General features: G+C 41.3%; 1 protein-coding gene across 7 annotated transcripts in view; it reads left to right on the forward strand.

The window, feature by feature from the left end:
* The window catches only part of DIS3L2 (DIS3 like 3'-5' exoribonuclease 2), a 348,816-nt gene that overhangs the window by 131,738 nt on the left and 197,857 nt on the right, over positions 1–19,221 (forward strand). The window lies entirely within an intron of this gene.

Consider the following 19,221-nt stretch of genomic DNA (forward strand, 5'->3'; position numbering starts at 1 on the left):
AGGCTAAAATCTATTGCCTCAATCCTTTTCTCAGTTGTGGGGTATTTTGGGGGGACAATTTGTGCCCTATTCTGCTGTTTTGACTGTAGCCTAGTCTATGTGCATCTTAATTTATCACATCTATTCATATTGTGAATTAAAAAAATCTTAGGTCCTCTTCATATGCTTAATAGTTTATATATGGCATTATCTCACACATTTCTTACTAGAAAAAACTTGAATATTTTGTGTTTTGGGGTATTAATTTGAAAGGATATTTTTTCTAACATTTTCCTCCAGATAATTATTGGTATATTAAAGACATATTCGGGATGTTATAATGTGGGGTTTTTTTTTTTTAACTGGAAACCTTAATGAGTGCTCTTATTATTTCTGATAATTTTTTAGTTGGTTGTTTTGATTTTGTAGGTATGAAATAGTTTCTATCTGCAAATAATGATTTGCACCTTCCTTTCTAATTTTGGCCTTCTTATTTATTACCTCATTTCACTGGCCATTGCTTTAAGAGCCGTATTACATAATAGTGGTGATTGCCTTCTTCTGGACTTTAATGGAAATGCTTTCAATATTACACCCTCCAGCACAGGGCTGGTTGTTGGCTTGAGACCAAGTTAACCGAGTGTCCTCTTTCTTTTTTACTAAAAGTTCCTATTGGGAATGGATATTGACTTTTTCTTTTCCAAGTGCGTTTTGAGTTTCTTTTCATGATACTGTTTTTCCCTTTGGCTTATTTACATAACATAAAACATTGAATAATTCTTGCATCCCTCATGTGACCATGCTTCTCATTTGGTCATGGTATGTAACATGTTTTAACATGTGGCTCAATTTTCTTTGGAAAGAATTTGTGATTTTGGGATTTTTTTGTGCAAAATGTGAGATTGGTCTGTGGTTTCTTTTTATTGTACTGTTTTTGTTGTTTTGGTATTAGGCTCTGTTAACTTTGTAGGAAGAATTGGGGAGCTTTTTTCTTAGTGCTTTGGAGCAGTTAAAACAACATTGAGAATGGTCAGATTTTCTCGATGATTGAAGCATTTAAAGAACTTGTACTTGAAATGTGGGCTAGGGTTTCTTTAGTTGGCAACTTTTCCACCTCTGATGACTATTGGTTTCTGTAGGGATTTTTTCCTCTTCTTGCATAAATTTTGATAATTTGTATTTTCCAGGAAAATTACATATTTTAACCACATATTCTCATATAGTGGGATTGAGTTGTACAAAGTCTTTTCAGTTGTTCAATTTTGTCTGCACCTATTATCATAGCCTCTTTCAATTTTCCCTTCATTTTGAAATTTAGCTATTGACCTGTTTAATTTTTAATAGAAATTTATTTTTACTGTTTTTATTTATTGCAAGTAACCAATTTCTATTTTTTTATTACTAAGGATATTCTTTTAGACATGTTAAAATCTGAGGTGATCATGTGTAGTTGGAAGTGCAAGTTGAAGTTCATGACAGAAGTTTGAACTGGAAATCTAAATTTAAAGAGTCACTGGCATCTAGTTAGTTTCTTGAAGAGCCGCTCTGTTCTCCTTCTGTCAGAGGGACCTGCCCCTTCTCTTCTAACCCTGGGCTCTCCTTCTTGAAAGCAATAAATATTGCTTGTCAAACTATCCCCCGTCCTCAAGTCTCTGTTATAAGCAGAAACTCTTGTAGGTGAAGAAAACGTGTGTGTGTGTGTATGGTAAAATATATATAGAATACAACTTGTCATTTTAACCGGTTTTAAATACACAATTCAGTTGCATTAATTACATTCGTGATTTTGTGCAACCATTACTACTATTTATTCCAAAAATTTTTCATCACCCTAGCCGGAACTCTAGAACTGTTGAGCCCTAATTCTTCGTTTCACCTACCCCAGCCCCTGATAATCACTGATCTTATTCCTCTCTATAAATTTGTCTATTCTTGATATTTCACAGACGTGGAATCATACACTGTTTCTCCTTTGTGTCTGTCCTATTTCCTTTAGCTAATGTTTTCATAGTTCATTCATGTTGTAGCATGCAGCAGCATGTCAGTCCTTTTTATGCCTGAATATTTCATTATATTGTGTGTCCCACATTCTGTTTATCCATGAATACTTGAATTGCTTCCACCTCTTGGCTATTGAATAGTGGATAATGCTGAAACGATCGTTGGTACACAAGTATCTGTGTGCCTGTTTTTAATTCATTTGGACTTATACCTGGGAGTAGAATTGCTTTCATGTGGTGATTCTCTATTTAGCAGTTTGAGGACTGTGGTTTTTTTTTTTAATTTATTTATTTTGAGAGAGAGGGAGAGAGGGAGAGAGAGAGAGAATCCTGAGCAGCCTCTGCACCGTCAGCATAGAGCCCAATGCGGGGCTCGAACTCCTGAATTGTGACATCATGACCTGAGCTGAAGTCAGATGCTTAAACAACTGAGCCACCCAGGCGTCTCATTGTACGATTTTTTAAAGGATCTTTTTTTGGAAATTAAATACATAGTTACTAGAAGGGTTAATAAAAATAGAAAATCATGACGAATTATAAGAAATCTTGAAGTAATAATAACTACATCTGTTCTTTATTGAAACATAATTGGGGCTTGCCCAGTTCTTTCACTGGCTTGTCCATTTTACTTCTTCTTCCCATTTTTTATCATGCAATCACTCCAACCTAGGTGCCTAGTTGCTTTTAGACATCTCAGCAGGCATAGGGGGCTTGGGTGTTAGAACATTACAAGTAATTTACTTTACAGACTCTACCCTGCCCCAGTCTATCCCTTATAGCACCTCTAATAGACATGCCTGTTGTCTTTCTTGCCCTTTTAATACAAAATTATTACAATAGAAATTTACATAAAAAGAAATAACCTATGATAAACCTTGTTCATGCTTTTATCTGAAAATAGGAATTTTCCACAACTCTAGCATGCCCGCCACAACGTGTACCTGCCCTTCTAGAGATTGAGTGAAGACTTGAAGGTCTCTGGAGCTACCTTCCTCGTGGCTCCTCTAGCCCCCTTTTCGGTGTGGTGCTCCTGATTCTGTTGCTTGCTTGTCCACTTCTAGCTTTATATTTGGCTTCCTGGATTACTTGGTAATCCACTTTTCTTGGGCTTACTGGTAATGAAAAGGGAAGATCAGCAACTTTTTGTAGTGGTATCATTTTCTCCTTACTTCCTGTCCCTTGCTCACTAGATTTCAGTTACCCTTAGGGTCTTTCTTCCCAGTCCATCCACTCATCCCCTTCTCTGGTACTTTCCAGGTCAGGCCAGTCTATGCTAGTGACAAGGGTTATTTATATCTGATTATAGTCACATTACCATAGAAATCGTAGAATTCTTGACCTGCGTGCGTCCTACCTACAAGATCGTGTGCTCTTCTTGACATGTGATACAGTCTACCCCTAAGGGCTTTCAGTGGAGCACTTCACATTGTTTGTAAATATTTCATAGCACTAAGTGAAAACAGTAAATTTGCTTTCAGTAAGACTCCAAGGTCAGCCTCGCTTGTGGTACAAATGATACCAGCCCACTGTGGTAGCATTGACTTTCCTCACCGATCAGAAGCTGTAGTTAACAGTTACATGTTTTTGATAAAACAACAACAGAATAGCAAATTAATTTTCAGTTCAGTTAAGTTACTAAAAATACTTCCAAGTGTGAGATCCTGGGCAAAAATTAATGTTTAAAAATGTGCAATAAAAAAATCTGCTGTGATTAAAAGGTTAGAAACAACTGATTTAGTTCATTCCTTTTGTTTTACAGACAAGGAAACTGAGGCTCAGAGAAGTTACTTGGCTTGTCCAGTGTCCCACAGGAAGTTAGTGAGTTCATAAAAGAAAAATACCTTGTACTTACCGTAACAAACTTCTGCATATGGATCATATTATTTAAGGAGCAAAGCATACCAGATCAATTTAATTTCTTTCTATAAGAATATGTTCGGCATTGTTCGTTGCCCACCTAATGTCTATTTCCCTTTTTCCCTTTCCCACGTGTTCAGCTTTTCATCTGTTCCTTCCCCAGATTCCTTGTACTGTGGGTGAAGGTGACTCCAGCCGCCGAGCTGAGTCTTGGTTGCCTTAATACCAGTTGCTTGGTATGCTTGCTTACCTTATGCCAACTGAACTTTCTGCAGAATTGGAAGTATTCTAATCTGTACTGTCCAGTACGGCAGCCACTAGCTACCTGTGATGGTTGTCCATTTGACATGTTAGTGTGACTGAGAAACTGAATTTTTAATTGTATTTCATTTTCATTAATTTTATTTTAAATCGCTACGTGTGGTTTGTGGTTACTGTATTAGACATTATATCTTCATACCATTTCCTCTTCCCAAGACACATGACCTCAGCGGTCTAATCGGGGTGACTCCTGCTTGGAGTTCTGGGATGTAAGAAGTTTCCTGATGGACATCAACAGGAAACATTTATCCCTAATCGCTCCTGGCAGCGATTCTATGACTTGCTAATCAGTGTTGTGAATAGAAGAATGGAGAACTAGAAAAAAATCTGGGCCCCACCACCATTTGTGGGCCCTACATCAGCTGACCCTGGACCCTGACTTTCCTCTGGACTTGCAGGTGCGTGAGCCACTGAGTCACCTTTGATACAGATAAGCTGGTTTATGTTGAATGTTCCATCATCTCAACCAAGAATATCCAAGCAAACACAGAGGACATCATATGCCAGGAATTATGCTCCCTGCTGGGAAAAAAAGATGATCAAAGAATAAAATCTAGATGCTTGTCCTTGAGGTGAAATTAGTCTATAAGAGGAGTTATAGATAACAGATACATGTTCTGGGTCTTACCTGCCTTAGTTCCGTTTGTTGGGAATTGCCTTTACTAAAGTGGTAAATACAATCTGTCCCCTGTCCTCAGTGAACTGAGGGAACTCCTGACCCAAGGATCTTCAACACGTTGACTGGCCAGTAACCAGTTAGATTTTTTTCTCCACAGCTTGAGGACTCTGGAGCAAAAATGTGACATGGAATGAGGGCTGGAGACAATCATTAGGGAACAGAGACTGCTAGTAACCACAGACCATGCACATAGAGAAGAGGAACAGATTTGCAGAGAGAGGGAAGAACCATTCAGAGAAGAAAGTGTAGAAGGTGAAAGGAGGAGGGAGTGGGGGAGAAAGCAATTTATTCTCTGGGCCTTGAAGGGTGAGTAAGGTTTGCCAGGTGAAGAAGGGTAAAAAATATTGTTGGTATGAACAGAGTCACAGAAGTGGAGGGAGGCTAGAGTAGTATCTATAGTGAGAATAGTGCAGGGTGCCTGGTGGGCAGTCTGGAGAGGAGGCTGGAAAAAATAGACTGTGGTTGCCCAGTTATCTGTGGCTGCTAAGAGACTGAGGTACTGGGGAGTCATCCAAGGTTGTTAAGGAAAGGAGACTGTGGAAGAGGGGAGAAATTGGAGCAAGGCATGGGACCAGTTACGACTTGAGGTCATACTTGAAGACCTAACTGAGCAATGGCAGCTGTGATGCAGAAGAAGGGCTAGGTGACTGAGATATTTCAGAGCTAAAATTGGCAGAGTTAGATGGCAGATCAGGTATGGGACGTGAGGCAGAGGAGCTTTCAAGGAATGAGATCAACCTGATACCTGGTTTAGTAACTGCATGAGTACGTACAGTCTTTTAAATGAGACAAATAAGACCAGTGGTGAGACGCACTACGAATTCAGTTTCTGATCACATGTTGAATTTGAGTTTTATGAAGATCATTCAGGTCATGACATCCAGTAGGCATTTGGAAATAGAGGTGTAGACCCAGAGGAGGGATGGTGAGAGTTATAGGTCTGAACAGTATCATCAGTTGGGGCTATGGAAAATTGACAAGATTATCAGTTCAAGTAGATGGCCCACAGTTGGAATGACTAGAAGTAGTCCTTGGCCTATAAAACCAAGCACAAGTTAGGAGATACAAAAAACTCAGGGACATGGTTGAAGGTTGGGAAGTAACTGATATTTGAGAGCTTTGTACAAGACCTAACAGAAGAGCACATGGAACTGGGATGCCTGGTGGCTATGTCAGATAAGTGTCTAGCTTCAGCTCAGGTCTTAATCTCGCAGTTCGTGAGTTCAAGCCCCGCGTCAGGCTCTGTGCTGTCAGGAGCCTGCGTTGAGCTCTGTCTCTCTGTCTCTGCCCCTCTTCTGCTCATGCTCTGTCTCTGCCCCTCTTCTGCTCATGCTCTGTCTCTCTCTCTCTCAAAAATAAAAAAAAATTAAAAAAAAAAAGAAGAAGAAGAAGAAGAGGAAAAGAAAAGCATATGGAACTAAGAGGGAAGTGATGAGTATTTTTGAAATGAAGGGATGCCTTTCTTTCCTTAGTGGGTATCAAATGATTAAGATGATTTGTATTTAAAAAGATGAATTCTCACAATTATTGAAAATCAACCTTTATTCACAGAGGACCTCTTTCTTTTGCATGAGAATGAATTGAAGGAGAAAAGTTGAATTTGATATTTATTGAACTGGGAAACAGAATCAGTTACAGATGGTGACTGATGATGTCTTCATTTCTACTTCCCGCTTCCTGGGATTCTGGACACTATTGTCTGTGAGTTTTGTGGTCTTTAGACTCTAAGAAGGGAAGGCCAACTCAAGTAGATCTTCCCAAGTCATCCCTTTGGCCAGCATATGCCAAGTTTATTCAGTTGTGTGATGAAGTTTTTTTGTAACGTAGCATTTAACCTGCTTCCTTAAGGTTCCCGATCCTTTTTGTTTGGGTAGAGACCCTTTTGTTGCCACCACACAGAATTATATGCCTGCAGGTCCATCTTACTGGGATTGACTTCCCTTTTGGATCGTTCTAAATAATGCTCTTTCTCCACTGAGAACTATCAACTAGGTTTTTTAAGTCATGCAGCAACCGTGTCGAGGGAAATCTTTGCCTAATAGAGTAGTGGTAGCTCTAATCTGTTGAGATTCACAAAAAGCTGTCGCGGAAGATTCCAACTAAGCCTATTGAAAAAAAAAACCACAACTGGGACATGTGGCTCTGGATGGGGAGAGAGAACTGACAGTTGTCCTACTCTGGGTATAGAATGTCCACCATTAAAGACAGATCTTATTTAACATTTTATAGGAGAAGATTATCCCTGGTTTTCAGATATTGCTTAAAAAAAAAGTGAACGAGTCACCCCATCCCTAGAAGTGGAACCATCCTCCCACCCCTGTATACCCTTTCACTAGCCCCCGGAGTAAAAGTTCAGCTACACAGTAAAGTCTCTCACCTCTGCTCCCAGTTAGTTGACCCCCGTTGGGCCCGTCCCCTCAGCTCTGACTCATTTGCTTGAGCCAGAAGCAGCAATAAAGTATGAACTTGAGAGGCTTGGCCTTGGCTCTGACTTTCTTTTTGACCCTCCTATTTCAAAGCCCCCTTGATGCCAGCTTCTGCAGTTTAGACTGTTAGCCCTCTTGACTCTGCAGTCCAGCCAGGTCTCATTGCACCTGCCATTCCAGGTACAAATACTCCTTGGGCTCTCTGTGGTCCATTGGGGTCGGGACCCAAACCTATCTGGTTAGGTCTGTTGGCATCTCTACCAGGGAAGGGGGAGTTCAACAAAATGTGGCAACACTCTTACTAGGAGAAAAAGTACTGAGCAAGAGGTTTTGCTAGTCATTTTTGCCTCTTAGTGTTTCATTTTCCTTTTATGTTAAATAAATAAATAAATAAATAAATAAATAAATAAATAAAGACAGACCTTCATAATAAATACCCGCCTTGACTTCATAGGTTCTTGCATAAATCAAATGAGGCAATGGAAGGCAAAGTATCTTAAAAAGGAGAAAGCATAGCATTTCTTTATAGGCATTTCCCATTTTTTTTTTGAAACCTGTTGTCTCTTGAAACAATAATTGTCCAATCAGTCTTCCTGCAGAGGTTCTCAGATCCCATATCAGTGATGACCTCTCATGGCTCTCTTTGGCTGTTCTTGCCCACCAGGGATCTCCTGCCTGCCTCTCCAGCTTATGTTCTTGCAGCTACCACTCAGACCTTAGGTCCAGCCAAGCTGGACTTCGTATTGGTCCGAAATACTCCCTGCCCTCCTCTGCGTTTGTGCATCTGTGCCTCCTCTCTTTTTTTTTTTTTTTTTTTTTGCCATGAATGCTGCCTAATTATCCATCTCCTGTGAAAATCATCCCTCCAATCTTCAAATTTCAGCTGTCATTTTACACGTGTATTAATTATCTATTGCTGTGTAACAAATTGCCACATACTTAGTGGCTTAAAGTAACATTTATTTTCTTGCATTTTCTGTGGGTCAGTGTAGCATCATAAGAAGTATATATTTGGCCTCTGCCCCCAGTTCCTGACACAGAACTCCTAAAACCCTGGGAATTTCCTTAGTGATAGTGGTGCTAGGAGCATCTTTTGTTCTAATATTTGGTCTTTGACCCCGGTTCCCGACACAGAGCTCCTAAATCCCTTGGAATTTCCTGAGTGATAGGAGTATCTATTGTTCCATGAAGTGAGTCTTGATGGACTCCTGGATAGCTCCAGGATGGGGACTGGTTACCCAGAAGACCAAGCCATGATTAGAAACTTGAAATTTTCATCCCTACCCGCCATCCTCTAGGGAGGGGAGAAGGGCTGGCAGTTGAGTGATAATTGATCATGCTTATGTGATGAAGCCCTTGTCAAAATTTCTGAACTCACAGGTTTGGGTTCGTGAATGCATCTCCATGCTGAGAGGGTAGTGCACCCCACTCCAGATACTTTCAGACCTCACCCTGTGTGCCTCTTCATCTGGCTATTCGTCTGTATCCGTTATTATATTTTTTTGTTCTAAGCAGTAAACGTACATTAAGTGTTGCCCTTAGTTATTTAAGCCTTTATAGCAAATTATTGAACCTGAGGAGTGGGTCGTGGGAATTCTCCCCCGCCCCCCAATATGTAGCCAACTCAGAAGTGTGGGTAACCTAGAGACCCACTACGTACATTTGGTGTCTGAAGTTGGGGGTGATCTTGTGGGACTGAACCCTTAACCTGTGAGGTCTGTACTAACTCTAGGTAGTTAGTGTCTGAATTGAATTAAATTGTAGGATACCCAGAGAATTAGGGAATTGCTTGGTGTGGAAAACCCATACATTTGGTGTCCAAGGTGTCGTGAGTATAGGATACTGGATTAGGATTAGTCAGGAATCTGGGAATGGCTTGGTTCTGTCCTCTGCTTCAGAGTTTCCCACAAGGCCATAATCAAGGTGTCACTCAACTGAAGGCTAAGCTTATGTGGTTGTTGGCCGCGTTCAGTTCCTTGCGGGCTCTTGGGCTGAGATCTCAGTCCTTGCCGGCTGCTGGCCAGAGGCTGCCTCAGCCCCTTGCTGCATGGGCCTCTTTATGTGGCAGCTGGCTTCACTGGATCCAGTGAGGGGATCTGCTAACAAGATGGAAGAGACAGTCTTATGTAACCCAGTCATTGAAGTGACAGCCCATCATCTTTGCCACATTCTGTTGGCTGGAAGGAAGATACAGGCTCTTCCCACACTCGGAGGGAGGGGATTATACACAGATGTGTAGCCCAGGAGGTGCGAGGATCCGTGGGGGCCATATTAGAGCCTGCTCACTGCGGGATGTTTCCTCCGTTACCTATTTCTTCCAACTAAATGTGCGATGTTTCCCTTCTGTGATTCTTCTTCATAGCTGCTTTTTTTTCAGTCTGTGTTCCATCACTGATCTTATTATGGTTGGATATTTTCTTCTCTCCCCTTATGTAACTGTTTTTGCTTATCTTTCATCCCCTTGCAACTCTGAGAACTGAGTCTTACATTAAGCAAAAGTTCTGCAAAAGACCCCTTTTTTTCCCTTCTTCAAAACCGATGAAGGACCAAGGTCCCTCTCCTGCTTAACACCTGAGTCCTTTGGGTCCACAGCAGCCACACAGGATCCATTATAAAACCTTCAGATTCACCAATTTGGCATCAAAAGCAATGACTCATTCATGTCTATATAACCTGGCTGGGGTGATCCACATTAGTCTGATTTGCATTTAGAGTTAGAGCTTGTTACCTTATTAAGGAGAAACAATTTTCCGTCAGAGATGCTTCAAACATTAGCTGTTTTTGAGTGGTGCATTGTTCTGTTTCCTAGGGGGCCTGATGGATCTCAGATAATGAGGCAGTCTGTAAAAATCAACTTCTTCAAAATGTTTTCTTTTGCCTATTAATGATCACTTTGTGATCATGCCTTTTTTAGGTCACAGCAAGTGAATTGATAAAGATGACTGGCTCTTGGAGAAGCAGCATTTTAATTCTTTCCCTTTTGCCCGAGCAGTGGGCTGGATCTTATTATTCCCATTCAGTAGGGAATATCTGAGAGATGTTCAGTAGGATAAAATATCTCATGTACTTTAAGAGGCTTGGAGCATAAGAGAGATATATGTTTGATATATGTGGGACTGAAGACTCAGAAAACAGCAAAACTCATCTAGTCTAGCTTCCCATGTTTGAGGCCAGTCTCCATTTAACCCTCCAAGATAACTTAGCACCTTTTTCATTTCTTGAAGTTTTGATGGACCTTAGAGGTCGAGTAAATAAACACGAGTTTGATTTTAGTAAACATTGTGTTTCTCTTGTTGAAATGGTCTCGTTATAATCAGATGGAAAGGTTGTCCCCTTTAAGAAAACCTCAGATGAAAGTCAGCTTAAACTTGAAGGAATCATCCGTCTGCTGGGAAAGATGCAGAATTAGTAAGTTAAAGCCAGCTACATTGTGTGCCTACATTTTGGGTCTTTGGGGAGCCATGAAACTAAAAGCCAATTAAAGCTTTAGTGGAGAAAAATTTTAAAGTGGTTTCTCCTGGGCAAGAGAAAGATTTGGAGCAGAGAGTGCTTGGGGAAAAGCAGGAGAGTGTTGATGATGTAATTAATACAGTTCACAGCTGGAATGGGAATCCGTGCAGAGCTCCATCTGAGAAGATGGCCCTGTGAGAAACTCAGGTTTGGGCCTGAAAGCCACACTATCTAAGGTTTCGGCTCCAACTCAGGAACCTGAAGGCATCTGCATGGTCAGCCTGATATGGAGGGTGACCAAATCCTGCCATGATGAGTACCTCTTTTCTTAACCTCTCACCAGTCCGCAGATGAGAACAATATAGAAAAATTGGTAGTGAGGGGGTTTTTCCCCTAATGCTTGAGTGTTAGCTTTCCTTTTGTTCATCTGTTCTTCCTTTTACTCTTAATTTGTTAAGTCCTTCCTTCCCCAGCCTCGACCCATCTGTCTGCTCTCAGACATTATCATCTAATTGATGTTCCCAGCCTCTACCCCAAGATGTAGAACCATATCTCCAGCTTGGGTAGAGGATATTGTCATAATTATATCCCATTGTCATCCCAAACTCAAAATTTGCCCCAAACAGAGTTGATTGACTTCTCCAAGTGTCTTATCACTCAGGCAGATCTCTCAAAATCATGTTTTCTTTTCTGTTCTCACTTCCATCAATCCTGTGAGGATCCTGAAGGTTGTATGGCATCATGGGAAGAGCACGAGGTACCAGCATTCATGACACTTAAGTTTGAATCCTGCCCTTGCCACTTCCCAGCTGGTATCCATGGGCAAGCCTGTTACTTGATCTTTGTGAGCCTCATTTCTCTTCTGTCTGCAATTGGCATGATAATACCCACCTACCTCATTGGATTATTGGAGAATACTAAATGTGGTGGTGTATGTAAATCACCTAGCACAGTGCCAGATGTGTGCAGTAGGTGCTTTAATATCTAGTTCCTAGTTTTATTTTGAATGCACAGAGCACAGTGCCTGGCATGTTCAGGGCCACTGTTTGGGGATGCCATTTGCATTTGATCCTCCGCTGGAATTGTGGAGCCCAGCTTGGAAGGTAGTGGATACCCTCCACTTCCTCTAGCCCTTTTCAGCAGAGGAGTTTGGCTTACATGTTTCAGAGAAAACAAAAGCTGCCCACCCCCCACGGTCCCTCTCAGCTTTCAGCCACCATATTTACAGATGGCTTGTCTCCTCCTCCGTTTACAGAGAAGGTGGCATCTCTGTCCTGCTGCCTGAAGCTGCCTGAAGCTAATCTTTTTCCCTTGGTTCTGGATCCCATCCCTTCCTGCCCAGGGCCCCCTCCTGTTCCTAATTGTGGCCTCTTCAACCACACCTTCTGTAGTGGTTCCTTCCCATCAGCAATTAACTGTGACCGAGACTCCCTTATCTTAAAAAAATAAAGCAGCAACCATGTTGTAATTTCTCTCTACCCCTACAGCTACCACCCTGTATTATTCCACTTCTTTGTGGTCAGATTTCCGGAGCCTGGTCCACACCCTCATCTCCTCAGTTTACCATTCATTTAGTTCCCTGCGCACGGCATTCTGACTTCACTGTGTTTCCTTCTTTCAAATTAGTCTTACTGGGGTTGCCTGTGACTTTGTTACTAAGGCCACTCTGCTGACCATCCTTTCCCTGTTAAAATGCTTGATTTTGTTTTGTTTTGTTTGTTTTGTGTTTCTTCTCTCACCCCACATTAGCCTGATTTTTCTCCCACTTCCCTGACCATACCTCAGTTTCCTTGCAGGCTTTTCTACTCCTGCTTTCTTAAATATTGGTGTTTCTCCCTGCTTTGAGCCTTCTAATTTGACCCATTTCCGAAGAGGCCAGCGCACTTATCCATTTGCCTTCAGTACACGGGGGACACCCTCATTTCTGTCTCCAGCCCAGACTCTCTCTTAAGCATCAGATCACCTCAGACTCACTAAGTCCCAACTGAACTTCCATCGCCTCCTGGTTGCCTGTGGATGCTCTTCCTGTGGTGGCTCATAGCCCATTTGTCTGTAGCGTGGTTCGTACACTTTAGTGTGAGTCAGAATCAGAATCCCCTGGGGAGCTTGTACTAACAGACTGCTGCCCCCACTCCCCGCCCCCAGGTCCTGAATCAGTAGATCTGGGCGGGGCCTGAGAACTTGCATTTCCAAGAGTTCCCAGGTGACGCTGCTGCTGCTGGTCCGGGACCTCTACTCTGAGAACTTCTGTTTACGGAATTAAGGCAGCTTTCCCCATTTCTTACTCTTCCCCATATGACCTCCCTCCCTCAGCTCCCCGCTAGCATCCAAATAATCATGTCAATCTTGCCTTGTAAGTACCTCTCTATATAGAACCCTCGATCCCCTCTGCCACTAGTCTGATTGATTGCAGTAACCAGCTAACAACTGGCTTCTCTGTCTCCAGTCTCACTTCTCCTAAATCTGCTCCCTACATAGCAACCAATGTGAGCCTCTGAAAGCGTAAGTCCTGTTAGCCTCCCGCCTACTTTTTTCTATAGCTCTTCATTGCCTTTGGGATAAATCCACACTTCCTCATGTTGACCTGGCCTCTGTCTGCCTGCATAGCGCCAGCTCTTGTCTCCCCTTACTGCACATTGAAGGCACCAAGCGTACAGAACAGTGTATGTAATGCAAATATATATTGTATAGCAATTAGTGTGTACTGTATTCTAGCCACTATAGCACTTTTACACACATTAATTTCATTTAGTTTTCCCATTAACCCTGTAAGATTGGTTACATTTTACAGAGGAAATGTGGCCCATTTTATAATGTTGCCATCGTCCTGTACACCAGTCATGTGCAGTCTTTTGTGTCCAGGACAGCAGGGTTGTATTCACTCCAAACTCATTGCAACAGCTCATAATAATAATAATAATAATAATATCAACAACAACAATATATTAATAGTATCTAACATCTCTGTTTTTGTTATTGTACTTTGTGCCAGGGTACTACCTATAAACATAAATCATGGAAACTGTTCCTGATTTCCTAAGAAGGAAATTCAGAAAGAAGGAGTAACTCTTTCAAAGCCACATAGTTTAAGGTCACAGGACCTAGGTTTGAATTTAGGTCTTGTGACTTCAAAGCTCATGCTTTTAACTACTCTATCATCTGTATGGGTGGAAGCAGTAAAATTATATGGAGAGCCATTTATCACTTGGCATCAATGTCTATCTATAACTGAATTATAAAACTTTTGGCAACCCTCCCCTCCTCATTGGAACCCACCCACATGTACCTATCTTTCTTCCAGATCTCATTCAACTGTGGTGGCTGGACTTGGAGTCATACTGGGTCCTGACTCACCCTCTACTAACCATTTTCTTGAATGAACCCTGGGAGAAGTTACTTTACCTTTGAACTGCTGATTACTAGTCTCTAAAAATCAAAATAGTAATACTTCCTTCATGGAGTTGCTGAGAAAAAAAGTGTGAGAGTACCAGCCTCTTCTCTCACCCCTTGTGCTTCTGTCTTATGTAACATTAGGCACGATCACAGGAGCTTCCTTACTGCCTCCCTGTTGTGTTTCCTGCATAGATCACCACTGCCCCCTCCCCTGTTCCTACCCCATCAGTGTCCCTAACTATGCTCTACACTGCTACCTGAAAAATATTTGTAAACTACAAATCCCAGGGACTTTCTGTTAATAGTAATGGTGGGCTGTTATTAAGACACACTTTGCCCACTGAAGAAACTAAAAATATTTGAATAAAGTGAAAAAAAAAACAAATCCTAAAACTTAGAGCATTAAAGAGCTAACAAGCATTACCAGGTTAAAACTGGAATGGGGAACCCAGGCAATAACTGCAGATTTGACCAGCAGTGGTGGGGAACAGAAATAAAGCAGCTGGGGTCTCACAAGAAGGTGGGACATCAAAGGGCTACACCATGTGGGTGAGGGTAGACCTGAAATGTACCAGCTCACAGGTGGAATTACAGTCTGGCTTCAAACTGACTGGGTCAACCAAGGAATCTCCAATCTTGAATTGGCTTAAGGGCTGGCATGCTTGCAGGTATCTGGCAAAACCAAGTGGAAGTTCTTTCCAAAGGAAGGTTTCTTCAACCTAGGCCTCAAATTATTCAGTGATCAGTGCATAAATATAACCAGGCACCCAAGGAAACCATACTCCAATGGCAAGAACCATCAACAACCATAAACAATAGAAACAGCCCTTCATAAATGTCAACAGATAATGGAATCATCACCATCTGTAAAAAACTATTGTATTTAAAGAAATAATAAAAGATAAGTTTGAACATATCTACAAAAAGTAGGAAACCATGAAATGTGGCAAAACAAATTGGAAAAGAAACCAAATAAAAATTCTAGAGACAAACATAACCATAATGAAATTAACTCAGTGGATGAGGAAAAGTATAGTGTTTTTGATTACATAGTTTAAAGAACAATGCCTCAATGGACAAATTTAACAGAAGACTGGATGAAGCTGAAGAGAAAATTAACAAAGTGGAAGGCAGTAAGAAAAAATTACCAGAGTATAGCATGGGGAGACAAATAGAAAACACAGAAGAGGAGGGTCTAAATAAGTTAAAGCTCCTTCTAAGAAGGAGATGAGTGAAAGAAATAAGCAAAATGAAATTTAAAGGTAGTAGCTGAAATGTTCCGTAACAGGTGAGATACCAAATCACAGATTTAAGATGACCTGTGATTACAAGTAGAATTTTTTGAAAATCCAGACTTAGGTACATCAAGAGGAACTACCAAGAAAACCAAAGGCAAAGAGAAAATCATAAAAGCAGCTAGAGAAAATGACAGATTCACTTCAAAGGAGCAACAGACTGACCATTGAAGTCTCATCAAATATAACTCTGATTATATTACTGTCAAAATTTTCAATAACTTTTCATTTCTATAACATAAAATACATACCCTTCAGCATATCACATAAAGCCTTTTGTGGTCTGATTCCTGCAACTTGTTTAGATACATAGAAACTTCCTCCTTCTCAATTTATTCTTGATTGTGTGCCTTTGCACATGTTCTCTTCCTCTCTGGAATGCTCCCTATGCCCATCCATCTAACTAGCTCCTGCTCAGTCTTGCCAGTTTCACTCAGGTTTACTGTCAAGCTGCCTGGCTCCCTCCTCACCGCCTTTGGGCACACTGCTTACCAGTAGTTACCAGCACCATGTACTTTCACTATTTGAATCTTTGTCTCATTTCTAGCATATTAGCTCTCAGAGGACAGAGACAGGGCCATTTGCAGTGCCTGATATTCCACAGATGTTCAAGACCTTCACTGGGTTGACTTCAGCATTTCAGTTGGTTCCAGCTACTTAAATATCTTGATGTAGGTTTTCATGGCTCTTCCCATGATGTTCTGATTCTTGCTTGTATGGAGAACTGGTCACCACAGTCAGCACCAGGATCCCTGCACGTCAGCGACTGGCCCTGCCTCTTCATCACTCCCGTGTCCTTGATGAAACTAAAATGAAGTTGTGGTGTGGAGCAAATGAGGTAATGTGTGTGAACATGCTGTGAAAACTGGCACCACTCAGTTCATTAGCTTTATTTCAGAGTGAGAGACTTGGTTGGGCTGCAATTTGTGAAGGAGGGAACTCATTGGTGCCCCTGAGCTTTGGCTTGGCAAGATCTGGATGTGAGTCCTGGGACGACTATCAGTGTCATCCCTGGCAAACTTGCAGCATAGCAAATGATTATAACATGAATGTTTCCTTGCCCCTGGGAGGACTTGTCCTGCTGCTTCTAGGTTTCCATGGGGAGAGGGGCCCATAAAATAAGTTTCCCTGGTTGTTTGATTTTGAGAGATCTGAAGGGAAATATTTTCATATTTCATACATATCACAGTTTTCACTGAGTTCTTGTTGGAAATAGTAAATTCCTGTGGCCCTTTGTCAAGAGATGACAAAAGATTGGGTCTGCCAGTTTGTCACTTGTTTAAATGGATACATTGAAACTCCTTTTGCCCAGTTCCTTGCCTTTTTCTTCACATTGCCCCACTTGGCATTATAGTTAAGTCATCTGAAAACCTTTTGATGTGTTTGTAAAACATTAACTATCATCAGACTTGTCAGTTTGTTGTTTATGTATGAGAAGACCAAATCAGGACCATTTTTCTTACCAAAACCGGGTGTTGGGTTTGCACTTGATAGATGTCAAGTGGCAATGCCAACCCCACCAAGCCATGGCATTTTTATTTTTTAAATGTTTAAAATAGAAGCTTCAGATTATCTATAGAAAGAGATTAGACTTTTTCTTCCTAGAGTATTTCTTGGGGGCTATTGTTAGTGCACTATATCTATTTCTTAGAAAAATCTCTCTTTTAGATGAAGAATTTTGGTAGTCACTAGTTTCTAGAATTTTTTTAACTAGAAGGGACCACAAAATGCATGGGCCACCTCTGCCTTCACTATGACAAAACTGAACGCCATGGGGATGCAAAACCTTTACCCTTGTGAGCATTACCAGCCTGTCCTATTCTAGTAATTTCTTCATGGAGAAATTACTCCTCTAGTCTTTCCTGTACCAGGGAAATGTCTCTTGTACCAGGTTGATGTCTCTATCAACCTAGCTGCCGATGTCAGAAAGCTGGAAATAGTCCTTTGCTTCTCATAGTTAATGATATCTGGTGACCATCAAAATCTATTGGTTCCACTCCAAAATATGTCTTAGGTGGTTCTTTTTAATTCCATCTGCAGTACCTGCATCGTAGTACTGTCCTCGCCTGTCTGGACTGCTGTGGTAGCTCTTAACTGGCCTTCCTAGTTCCACTCTTAGCTTGCTTGAACTGCACCTTGGGCAGTGTCATCTTGTGCAAGATCCTTAGCCAGTTTCCCACCGTATTTAGGTTTCAATTCAGGATGCTTAAATCCTAGAAGACCCCAGCTGACTTGACTCTTGCTACCTCTCATTCTCATCCCTTGCCATGCTCATTCTTGGGCTTGCTCCATTCTGGCTCCACGGTCTTCTTTCTGTTCCTTGTTTGTGCCAGAACTTTCCACTCTGTCTGCCTCTTCCCAAGTGCCATTTCCCACCTGGGTTTTCTGTCCCCTTCTTCACTCCTGTACGCACCATCCTCGGGTCTCAGCTTAAATGTCACTTCCACACAGGGCCTTTCCCTGACCCCTTTGTCTAAATTGCATATTGGGAGGATTCTTCCTCCTTGGAACTATTCTTTCCTTCTTAGCCTTCATCACAGTTTATAACTTTATGTTTATCGAGTGGTTATTTATTCGAATGTCACTCATACATTAAATGTTCTGTAAAGGCTGGAACCATATTTCTTTTATTCACCACTGAATCCGTAATGCCCCTTGCTCAATAAATACACATGTAATAAATGAATAAATGAAGAATCTTGTGATTAAACAATGCAGTAGGTTCTCTCATTAAACTGACAACTTTGCTATTTAGCGTAGCAAGACGTAGTTGTTGGAAACCTATTAAGGTGATTCACCTTTCTTCTAACCTGGCATTGCGTTTCTTCACATTCATTGAACGTATCTGTGATGCTCTCCTGCAGGGCTATAAACTTCAGTTTAATTTATTAGAATGCATCTTTGAACAAAGCTTTATTTCTGTCAGGACTTCCTTATGAACACAGAACCTGAAAAGGTCATGTTCAGGGGTGGTATCTGAAAATCATGATTGGGCTCACTTCCATGGCTTGCCTTCTTTCTCTGGATGCAACCTGGCATAACCTTTGGAACAGAAGACTTTCTTGTTGTTGGGGTGCAATATAAGGCAACAGTCATTTTAAGTTGGAAGCATCAGCGACTATGACAGAAAGTTGCATGCCCAGGATTTGGGCTGCCTGAGAAGACCCCTCACTACCTTGTCTTGATTGCCAACTCTTGAGACTATTAACTCAGATAGCAGATATGTAGGTAGAGTGTACTGGTTTGTTGGTAGTCCCAACCTCTTAATCTTTCTTGAATGACCTTGTTCTGCAAAACACATTGGCAAGATATGTTATGGAACATATCAACAACTTTGTGTGTGTGTGTGTGTGTGTGTGTTTTCTTTTTCTCCCCAAGAATATAAAAGATGTTGTTCTGGGAACATCTAATGATCTTGTAATCCTGAACTATGGTCTAAAATAAAAGGTAAATATTCTCTTTTACTGATGGACAGGGTGATCCACAATGGGAAAGTTTTCGTTTGTTTTTTCTTTTTAGAAAACAATGAGAATTCTGCTTTCAGTGGGCACTATGGTAGGTATATTTCAGCATAGATAGAAAAGCTGATCATTTAAGCTGATCATTAAGCTGATTAAGATGATCATTCTTAAGCCCCAGTAGGTCAGATCATGTCAGTGTTTCCAGAGTATGCCCAGAATGCTAACAATTGGCCTTAAGTTGAGCCTTTGCTAAGAACCACCCAGCCCTGAAAAGGATTTATTTATTTATTTATTTTGGCCCTGGTAGTGTCTAAATGATAAGTGCAAGTCCCTCTTAGCTATCTGGAGTGGGTCCCACAT

This window comes from Acinonyx jubatus, chromosome C1, assembly GCF_027475565.1.
Source record: "Acinonyx jubatus isolate Ajub_Pintada_27869175 chromosome C1, VMU_Ajub_asm_v1.0, whole genome shotgun sequence".
In the NCBI taxonomy this organism is placed as follows: Eukaryota; Metazoa; Chordata; class Mammalia; order Carnivora; family Felidae; genus Acinonyx; species Acinonyx jubatus.